This window comes from Heliangelus exortis, chromosome 20 (assembly GCF_036169615.1).
Source record: "Heliangelus exortis chromosome 20, bHelExo1.hap1, whole genome shotgun sequence".
In the NCBI taxonomy this organism is placed as follows: Eukaryota; Metazoa; Chordata; class Aves; order Apodiformes; family Trochilidae; genus Heliangelus; species Heliangelus exortis.
The window spans coordinates 5,111,945-5,123,644 of record NC_092441.1 but is presented as its reverse complement, the minus strand read 5'-3'; positions in this window follow the sequence as shown (position 1 = coordinate 5,123,644).

Here is an 11,700-nt window from a genome sequence, read left to right as displayed (position 1 = left end):
TGGTTTGTGAGATACAGAGAAAAATACATTACTCATAATTTCCTTTTAGGAATAAGAAATTTTTTCTGTGGTGTGGACCATAAAATCTCATGAGCAGCAGTTCTAGGAGACAGTCTAGGCCTGTGTAAATAAATTACTTATTTAGACCAGAATAATCCATGGCAGTGTCCCAAAGTAAGCTATGTGGTCCTGATTATTTCTGTGATACTTCAAGACATTAGTTACATTTCTTCTCAGAATTAATATGCAGTGAACAAAGTTCTAGAGGAAGTCCTACTGTAAAAAGTGGTTTGCAAGCTGTAGTCACTGAGTAAGCAGTGATTTTTCTCTGTTACTTTTTGTTCTAATGATGTTCCAGACTTGATTGACTGAGAATCCTGTGGCCTAATCTGTCAGCCAGCCAATAAACCATTATGTTATGTGCTGTTATGAGTCTTGACAAGGTTTTCTCAGCAAATTTCTCTGATAACCTTTTCATCCTGCATCCCAGGGAAAGCCTCTGCTATTGTATGCAGATAAGCAATGCTTGAAACCTTGAGGCTGCTCTCGTTGGAGCCTGCAGGTACTTCCCTGGCAGAAAGATAATGAAGACATTAAGATTCAGCATTAAAGTGCTCTTGTACCCTCACAGTAAAATAATTAACTCTGCTAGTTGGACGGCTTGATACAGAGCAAAAGGTCCCTTTGAAGAATACAGTGTCACTAATTAGTTTTTGTGATTGTATGTATTGATATTCCAATAGAGACTCAGAAGACAGGGATCTGTCAATGAACTCTGTTCCTGGCAGGCTCCTGGGGGGAAGTCTCAGGCTCATCCAAGTCTGCACTAAAATTTCCCTTTGCTTCCACTCGTCCAGACTGAAAGCACTGGGGCAATTGAGCTCCTTTGGCAGAGATTTGTTGTTCTAGACTTAATTACTGGATAAAATCACAAAACCCTAAACAAATAAAAAGCACAAATAATCCTAAGCAGTAACCAGGAGAACAGAAGTGTCAAGTTGAGATGAGAAGTGTGGTTTAAATGAACATTAATAGACATTCAGCATTGAGGCTAAGGGTAACCCTTGGCCCTTTACCTCACTGGTTTTCATGGCATTATAAACCAGTAAGCTGGTCAAAAGAATTTTTTCTGTCTAGAGAAATGTGTAACTCATGGGGAATCCCCAGGTGGTTATTTAGGGCTGTCCTGTGCTTCTGGGCAGTCCTGGCAGTATGATCCATTATTACTGCTGTATAAATTGGAGCCCTATATTTAAAGCTTTTTCTTTGAAAGATGTAGGCATCAGTCACATTATTCAATCATTTTTCTTCTCAAACAGAGTGATGGTGATTCTTTTTTTCCCTTTGCTGATTTGGTATTTGTAGCCTGTTAAAATTTGCATGTAATTGACAGTGAAATGTAAGGCTGCCTAAACCAAAATAATCATTTAGATAAGCTGTGTGCTCAAAACATTTTTTCTGCTTCTATTAAGAAAGCAGTTATTTGAATATTGCCATGTTCCTGGCTGACACATCCCTTTCAGCATCTTGTTCAGAGGCACTGTAGACACAACACAGTAAAAGCAGAACAGCAATTTTGCCATTTTTCATCATTGACAACGTAGCTAAAGCCTCCATGGAAGCTCTGTCTCTGGAAGAACAGGCTCCTGACAGAGAAACTGCTCCCGCCTGAAATGAATGGAATTGCTTTCTCAGATCCGTGGACTTTTATTGGGACAAAAATTCAATTTCCAGATGTTTGCTGAGGGATCTTTGGCAGCCCTTCTGCTGCTCAGTGGCCATAAAGCATCCTGTAGTGCATGGGTAAAAGCAGTGGTTATGATTGACAACTACCCATAAGCCTTCCTTTTAATTTAGGATGCACAATGCTGGAATGTGATTTCTGTGTGTACTGCTGCTTAAAAAACTTATTTCAAAGTGAAAGTCTTCTGTGACCATTAAGTGGAAGAATTTCTTTTGTGCCTGTAGCATCCCATGTACATTTTATGAGCCGAGGGAGATAAACAGGAGAAGGGTTCCTAAGTCATAGTCTGCTCTTTGAATGTGGAAGAGATTTCCCTGCTTTTAAGGAACACAAACACGTTTTGGGGCTGAGAGGGGAATCAGACAAACCCAAGAAGCTGTTGGAGCAGGCAGTGTGTACCAGAGGCACATCAACTCCCAGTGCTTACAGAAAATTTGACAGAATTCCAAGGGTTAGAAATTTTTCTCCTAAAATACAGGGTCAAAATTGATTCTTGTATAATTCTGTAGGGTTTAGAGAAGTAACTTGGGTAAATTTGGCAAGTCCTTGGGTTTGCAGTCTTCCTGTATTTAACCATGACAGAAGAAAGGCAAAGCCTGTGCTAGCACAGAGCTGGTACCAGCACTGACTTTAATGAACAAGATGAGACTGGGGTCTCCTTAGCAGTGAGCACACTCAGCATCTTGCAACAATAGACCCTTTTAGTGTCATCAGAGTTTATAGGTCTTGCCCAATTGAGTTATATAAATAGCTTCAAGTTACAGCCCTGTAAAATGCCAAATGGTCCTTTCCAGGTTGCTGTAGGCACTCAGCTCCCATTGACCTCCAGCTGAACTAAATAAAAGTTGATGTCAAAAGGAGTTAAATGAGTTCCTTCTCTTTGGGAAAGTTTTGAGCAATAAGATGAGCTTTTATATCAGACATCTACTCTGGATTTTCTTCTTCTTGTGCTTGTTTCTGGTTTTATGTGAATATATGGATATGAATCTTACACATAAATATAAAATGTGAGAGGAGGAATGAGCACCAAAAAAATTAAAGGTAGAAAAATCCCAGCTGACAAGAGGTGCCTTTTTTTCATAGGGAAATTGCTTGTTGCATATTGTATTCTTAGCTCTGAGCTTAAATTAACTAATATGTTATTTTCCTCATGAGTTTCAGGGCTATACTGTAGGTGCTTTTTGCCTTTACACAGCAAGCTCTTTGTGTTCAGCAGCATTATTTGGTGATGACTTTGTTTTTGTGACTATGTGTGTACAGTTTTTACCCAGAACATAAAAATACACCCTAGAAAGTGTTACTCAAACAAGAGCCCCTTGTTGCAGATTGGTTCCATGCTGCTGCTGATCCCTCTGGGTTCTGGCTCTCCAGTCTGACCACAGACAGCATCCTGGGGTGGGTGTGTGCACCAGGCTGGGTGGCCTGGGCTGGGCTGGTGGGGAATCATTGTCAGCTCTGGGTAGCAGCTGTACTGGGTAAGGTGTACAAACCCCCAGAGATTCACTTGGACAAGATGAGCACTTGTTAGGGTTTATAAGGTGAAGTTCTCAAGAGGTGACCTCAAGCTATGGTTGCCACCAGGCAGTTAAAAGCAGCAGAGTCCAATTAATGAACCTCACTGTGTTCTCTGTCACTTTTGTCCTAACACCCAGGCAGGGTTGTTTTCAAACCAGGTAATCCTGAGCTATAGTGATACAGATGCTCAGGAGCTCACTCTGTAAGGCCTGATCTCTTAAGGTGGAAAATTGCTGTGGAAATCCCTTGAGAGCAGCTTGTCACTCAGTATTTTCACTGCAGTGTAAGCCTCCCACTACTGCTCTTGATGCTGCTCAACTGAGGGGGCTACCACCATGCAGGAGTGGATTTCTTTTCTGAGGACTGGCTTGGGGCTTTTGGTTAACTCAGAGAGGTCTTGAATCCTGCCCAAAATTCCTGCCCTCTCTGGGGATGCTGTCTGGGCACCTGGGTCAGCCCTGGGTGTGTGTGAACACAGCAGCTCAGCTCTCCAAAGAAACACCATGGTACCACCTGGTGGTGTGGTTGGTGTCCCCAGAGTGCTGGGTGATGTGATCAGTTCCTTTCACACAGCCCGGGCACTTCTTCCATTTCTACCACCACATCCTTTTGTTTTCTTGGAATGTTTGGATTTCCTCATGTGTTTTGCCTTCTGTGTTGTGCTCATTTACTGTGATGTCTTTGTTTATACCAATGAAAAGATTACATTGCTTTTATTATGCCCTTTGAACTCTAATTTTTTAGATAGACTTGAAATTTGTAACTGCTGCTCCCCAAGTTCCATTTTTTTCAGATTTCCTGCTTTTCTGCTTTCAGTATATTTTAATTTTTTTTGGCTCAGTGCCATGTAATTGCATAATTACCTCATACTACAGAGGCATATTTTGCAGTTCACAATTCCAGAGTATGTCACTACCCAGCAAAGACTGGGAAGCAGCTAGAATACTGAAATTTGCTTTTGCTTGGGAAAAAGCAATGTCTCCCAGTCTGTAGACAACACTACAATTACAGCTGGGACAATGCTGGGAGAGTTTGACAGATGCTCCTGGTAGTGTCCTCAATGTCTGTCACTATAAATACAATAAAGAAGGCACAAAAATAACAAAACTTGGTGGGGACTCAAAGGAAAGCCCTCAAGTTAGTAACATAGAGGCATTATTTGTCACATGTGCTCAGCATAGGAGTTGTACAGGAATTGAGGGTCCTTTAGGATGGATTAGTTGAAGCTGGCTTTATGTCATGTTTGAATTCTGGGGGTATTTTATTTATTTTCATATCTGAATTCTGTTAAGTTAGAAATGCATTTATAAAAAAAAACCACCAAAAATAACCCAAGAACAAAAAGAAATGCCACAACTACGAACAGACCAAGGAAAAACAAACTGAACATATTCCAAATTAGTAGATTAAAGAACTCCCAATTGTTTAAGTTGTTCTATACAGCGTTATTTACTGATAATTCACCCAGTAGAAATACACGGATTTGAGATGTTTTGCAAGAGTTGCTCCAGACAATTTTTTACCCACAGAAATTGCTTGAGGAAATAGACTGTGAAGTCTTCCTTCATTCAGTAGCAGCTTAGACATTTAAGAGAGTGAGAAATAAGATTATTTGATAAAATCATCTCTTTCTTCACTTAAAGCTTTTAAAGAAATTAATTAAAAAGAAAAAAAAAAAGGAAAAAGGAAAAAAGAAAATTATAGTCTGCAAGATGTTATTTTTGTAGAATAATTGACAAGAATGACTTAAACTGATTTATCCAGGGATCTGAAGAGAGTTTCACTTTCTAGTGTGTTTTTGGCTAGTAAGAGAAGTTCATGGACACATTTAGAATCTCAAAGGGTTGCTGAAGTAAATAATTTTTCATGGTGAATTACAGCAAATGTATGGTGCTGTATGTGTAGTAAAGTGATTTTTTATGTGCCATTAATTATCAGTTTCTGAAAGGAGCTGAGGAATGTACTAGAACTTAGATGATCTGTCTGGGATGCTCTCTCCTAGCAGCCAGGAAGAAAAAAAATGTCTTTAAAAGTTAGATTTCTCTGTAAACTCTGTAGACATAGGTATGACATAGATATTGCTCAGGAACTGTGAGCACATTGAAAACCAAACCAATGCCAGAAGTGGTGTTTCAAAGGTGCTTCATAATAAGGAAAGGGGTATTTTTATCTAATCAAGAAGTTTTCTTGTGTTTCATGTGTGCAATCTTTGAGGTAGTTTTGAGTTACTGCCCTTTTTCTTCTCTTCAAAACAACATTTCAAGTCCAGCCATGTGAAATCTGTGTGTTTTAGTCAATCACATCTAAGGCTTTGCTTGAAGCACATGTCCTTCCTGTAATGTACTGAGTTATCACCTTCCAAATTTGATAGAGCCAAGCTTTGGGGTGTGATGAGAATTATGGATGCAGTGTGCAGTTTAAACAAATCAATAATCAATCTGCACGGGCAGAGCCAACAGTTGGCTCTGATTTGACATGGAGCAGTCCCAGTACTGAGCTTGGCCACAGTTCCTGCAATTTGTTTTCATTTCTGTTGAACCACTCAAGTCTTTTGTGCTGCCATTAGCACTTTGGAAGCATTAAGGAGGAAAGTGAGATGGATTCAAATCCATATAGGTACAAAATCAAACTAATCTTCTTCTGCAGCTGAAAGTGAAATTCTGAGAAGCTCGGGATTCTTCAAAGTCGTTTCTCCAAATTCATTGCAGAAATCATCAAAGCACTGTTTTCTGCTTTATCTTAGTCTGAAAAGGAGAAGTTACTTTTCCTGACAAGGCAGTGGATTTTCTATTCCACATACAACCCACTGCTTGCTGGAACTGAACTCTCATTTATGTTTCAGAGCTTTGTATGAGAGGAAAATACATTGTCTACAAAATGACTGCATAAAACTGCATTTGTGGGAGAGTAAAATGCACCTGACAAACCTGTAATTTCAAATTTACCATGCATATAATTAAATAATATGTCTTCAAAATACACATATTTTCTTGGGCTTCCCGGGAAAGCCCACACAATTTTCTGTCCTATTTTGCTTTCCATCCATGTTACGAAGCTTGGTAAAGTTTTTAGCAGCTGTCAAAGTAAATTTACTACAGAAGAGGTCTAAGTTCTTGTGTAATCCAGAAGGGAAAAGCCCTGCTGACTTGCTTTTGCTTCATCTTTTGTCTTTACAACACTTTAAAAGCCTCATGTCATTAAGATTCAGAAACAGCACTGGTTGAAGAAAATTTTCCATCTGCTAAAGAGGAGCAGGTTTGTGTGTAAAATGTCTGGGCTTATATTTAAAGAATTAGTTCCTAATAAGTAATTTTTAACAGGGTGTTTCTGGAGTTGGGTTTTTTTGGTTTTTTGGGGGTTGTTTTGTGGGGGTTTTTTTAGGTTTTTGTTGTTGTTGTTTAGCATATAATCTTCTAAAAGTATAATTGTTAAACCAATGAAGTGGAATTTGTGAGCTGGGCTGTTCTAAACCAATGAAGTTTTGGTGATGTTTGGCTGAGACAGCCTGAACTTGTGGAAGGGAAGAAGCTGCCAGGTCAGTGAATGAAGGATGTAAAGGTGTGTATGGCCTGAAGAATGTCCCAACACCTGGGCAGTGAGATGTCACACCACATGTCAGCAATGAAAGAAATGCCTTAAAGAACAAAGTATACCATGGCATAAAATGAATAAAATGAAGCAAAAAAATGTATCACCTTACAATGTATTAAATTAAATACACAGGAGCTTCATTGATGAGGTTTGTGGATTGCCTCTCATTCCCCCTCCTGCTCCAGAAAAGCTGAGCTGCCTTGTTCTGCCATGGAACCCTCTGGTTGAGCTCTGTAAGTCTCTGCTTTGCTGCTCTGCAACTCTGGGTCACTTGTGTCTTGTCACTCTTGAGGAATTCAAGTTAAGCAAATATCTCTGCACTTCTGAGGGAGCACTCAAAACTATGGACTACAGCAAGGAGGCAGAAGGAAATTATTTATTTTTCAATTATTTCAACAGAAAAATGCATCCAGATCTCTGCTCCTAACAGCCTGCCTTCGTTTAGATGAGCACAACAAAAGAAGCAAACAACCCCCTCCTCCCAATTCGAAACCAAAACCACACAGAGAAACAGAGATTAATTTGAATTCCCAGGGATGATATTTCTTTGATATTTGAGGGCTGTATCTGCAGCATCCCCCCCACTGCTGAACTCCTGAGCAGAACATATGAGTAGGTGTGGATAGTCTACAAATTCTTTTTTCAGTAGAGATTTCCAAGCCCTGGAAATGTGCTGACCAAAGCCAAAGTCTTTTATCACTGTGTGATTACTGTTTGAACTCCTTGGTTCTCTCTCTTAGTATTGTTTACCTATTTTTAGCCACATTTAGCCTTTCATAGCTTGAAACATCTGGGAACTCCCTCCCCTCCATGTATTCCCCCTTGAATCTGTGATCATCATGCCCAGGTGACTTGAGGTTTGCCAATTTAGTTTTACAAAAGGTTTAGTTTAATGTAAAAAGGGTCAATACAATCAATTTGCCTCAAACAGATGATTTTTATTTTTTTTTTCTCAGCAGGAGATATAAGTGAATGGGGGAAGATGAGATTAATTCAGCAGGAAACATTGCACAATCTGCTACCCAGGTCTGCTAATGAGACTATTGTTATAATTTTAATTCTGTTTATTAAATGATTTCTTTCTGAAGAACAGAGTATCATGGCTTCAGGTTAGGGTTTAGTAGTTTACATTTTTGGGAAAATTGTTATTTGCATAATACCTATTTATTCTTTCCCTGTGTTTTCTAAATCTGGCATGTCTTTCACAATATTACTGACACAGAAGACTGACCTATATTTGCTGAAAATGTTTTGTTAATGTACACTTCAGAATATTTCCATTTTCTGTTTTTGCAAAGTATTTAATAGGGGATGTAAGAACAAAAATTTGCTTCTTTGAGCAGTCTCTGAAAAAAAATCTAGAGTCCTTAAGAAAAATAGTGTAATACAGTTTTCTAGTAGTCTCAATAGACTTAAATTTTGATTATTTTAATTTTTACAAATTTTATACAGTTAGTTGGAATTTGTTAAAGATTCCAGCAGTGAACCAACTTGGTTCCTCCTGAAGTTGGTGGAAAAGAGCAATTAATGTCAGCAGGAGCAGAGTGAGGCCAAATGCAAGGATTTATGCAAATCCTCTCCCAGTGGGAGTTCACCTGGTTTAACTTAGGTTAAAACTGAGAGGTGCCTCAGTGACTTCAGACCATGAGTCCCATTGGTTTTCAGGAAGGGTGAATTTCTTACCTGTAATTCTGTGTGTCTCTAGCACAAAATATGAAACTGAGTTTTGTTGTAGGATGGAGTTGCCTTTCAGAATAATCTGTTAAAGGGTTCTGAGGAGAGCTGGGCTCTTTCCTGTGTAGGTGCAGTGTTGTAGTTGCATCCATCCCAGTGATTTAGGGATCCACCCTCAGTTCAACACCACAACTTGTGCAGGGAGGTGCTGCCCAGTCTGAGTAAAGATGTCAGGATAATGAGTATTGCTGCTTCTCACAGTCCATCAATTTGGAAGCAGAAGGAAAAGTGGCATGTAAAAGGTGATAAACCCAAATCTGTGCGTCAGCTGGAACTACAGCCTCCAATTTTCTAATCTTCTGGGCTGAAACCTGCAATTTCTTCATTCAAAAATCCCAGAGATGTCACTGGGCTTATTTTAGCTCTTGAACAACTCCACTGACTTTGTCATTTATAAATGGACAAGCAGAGATCTGAGCTCCTTGTTCTGATTGGCATGAAGCCCCTGTGCAGGGCCTGAGTGGTTTAAGGGGCTCAGAATAAGGATCCCTAATATTCACATCTGTGCTCAGATCTCTGCTCAGAGGAAGGAGAATGGGAAGGAACGTGGAGATTGTGAATAAGGATCAGCTCTGTTCTGATCTCAGTATGGCAAATCTGGGGATTTTGTTCACGTAGGTCCTAGTGAAAATTTTATCACCTTTTTCAGCTTTTCAAGTTCCTGTAGTTTCTCTTTTTATCTCCAGGATCTCTATATTAAATTTGCAGAAATAAATATAAGCTTGTATTGACAAAAGATCCAAACTCCTTTGAAGTCTGTTAAATTTTTTTGTGTGGGCTTCAAAAACTTCAGAGCAAATAATTATTTTTCTTCAAAACTCTTTGCCAAATGTGTTTTGCCTTTCAAAATCGCCCTCTTTTCCAAAATCTTTTTAATTACTTTCTTCCATTTTAATGATTATTCCCACACTTGTTTGCATGGTGACTGCCTGAGGCTACTTTGACACTTTTAGTACACAATCATAAACCATACCTGGGCTTGCCTGAAAAGAATTATTGCTTTAAAATAAAAATGAGGTGAGAAGCACATCAGGGGCACACTGCAAATTACTTAGAGCTATCTTTATACTTCCAGTCACAGATGCAAATAAAAGTAGAATTTTTCCTGCATGGACTTTTGACCTGGTTTTGGCTAGCAGGAAGCTTTTAGATGTTATTGGCTCATAAAGGACAAAATTCTGAGGTAATTTACTGGCTTTTCATTTTGCCTTAAGGTTCCTTCTGTATAATCCCTCAATAACCTGGTTTGTTTGTTACCTCTACTACGTTCTGAAGCATTTTCCCCTTTTCCACCATTACTTGCACATCAAATTTTTATGTGCAGTGGAGTATTGGAGCAAGCTGCAGTCTGTGAAGACATTCTTTGCAGTATTCTGTAAATAATTTAATAGTATAGGTCATGAATACTCATACAAACCTTGTAACAGGAGGGGAAATGCAGGTGCCTCAATGTTGAAGATGCAGATTTATGTAGTGTTTAACTGAATTTTCTGGCTTAGCAGCCATGGTAATGTTAAATGAAAAAAAATCTAAAATCAAATTTTTATTACCACCCAACCTACAGATGTCATTACAAGTCAAACATTTACATCTCTATAAACAAGAACCTCTGATATTTGTCTGCTACTGCATCATATAGAGCTGGATTCTGCATATTTGCTGATGTTCCTATTTTGTTTTTTTTTTTTCCTAAGAAAGCCAATGTAGTAAATACTTCCTCAGTAAACAGTCTTGTCATGTCTTTCCAGTGCATTAAGAATTTTTAAAGTATTTTAGAGTTTTTGGTGTAAGGGAATAAGCTGGGGGAATTAAATTTGTTTACCTCCTCCTAAAGTGGAAAAGTGCTCACCTAAACAACTTCGAGTAAGGCTGAGTGGAAGAAACACAGAGCTAACTAGAAAATACATATATTTGCTTTACAAGTTGCAATATAGAATTTCAGTATCAAACATTTTTTCTACAAAGCAGAAGCATAAGGAAGGTAATGTTCCCTGTGGTGCTACATGGTGGGTTGTTGATTTTCTTTTTTTTTACTTATTCAAAATTTTATTCAAATAATTTTTAAGTAAAAAATTTGGGGGTTTTAGAAAAGAAAGTTAATGAAAATTTTAAAAAGAAACGTGTTGAAAATCGAAGCTTTAAGATATTTTAGTAAAATTGATACATTAAAAATTAAATAGTCTTTTTGTTTTAATAGCTTATAAAATGAAAATATGATGAAGTGAGAGTATTTTTATGACTTTGTAGTTCTTCCAAGGTGTAGTACATTTGATTATGCAATTACTACACTTTTCTATTTTGTCCTGCCAAGGAAGGGAGCTTCTTGGGGATGTCTGGGGACTCCAGAGGTGGTTACTCCTTCATCAGAAACAGGAGAGGGGGCTGGTCCAAGCCCCTGCCCTGTATCAGCATCACTGGGAGCACTTTGGGAAAACAGAGAATTCCCAGTTTGAGTGCAGCAGAAGTGGGGTGGGGAGCTAATAGCAGGTCATGAAGTGTGTTAGCAGGCAGAGAAAATGTAAGTAAACACCCCCTGAGCCCCTCATGATCTATTGCCCAAGCAACTCATTTGTTTTTCCAGAGGCAGAGTGGAGGTTATTTGCAGCCTGTGTAAAACTGTGGTTCTTGTCAGGATGAGGCATGGAGCTTGCTTTGCTCTGCTGTCTTTAGTGATAGAACAATGTTTTAAAATCACTGGCAGTTATTTAAATGCAAAATGGTGAGCTAGATAAAGCTCCAAATGGGGATGATGTCTGTTAGGTTTGTAGTAAAAAGGAGATGGAATAATAGGAAGTAATGAGTCCTGGCAGGCATCCTTTGCTGCTGCTGAGACCCAAGTCAAGGCTGGCACCAATGGAGTCATTACAGAACACAGCAGTGCTGTGGGAATTCCATGACCAAGGAATTATTTCCTCATCAAATGTACTTTTCATCCTGAAAAAGCTAAAACTAAGAAGCCCAATATCTTCTGTTTCCTGTACTCTGTAGCTTTGCAATTTCACGGTAGCTTTCAACTGAGCAATTGAACCTTGTTTTGTCACAGTGGGTTCTTAAGAATCAGAGTAATTTCTGGCTACAGATAATATATTCTATCTAATTTAGGGTATTCTTTTTGA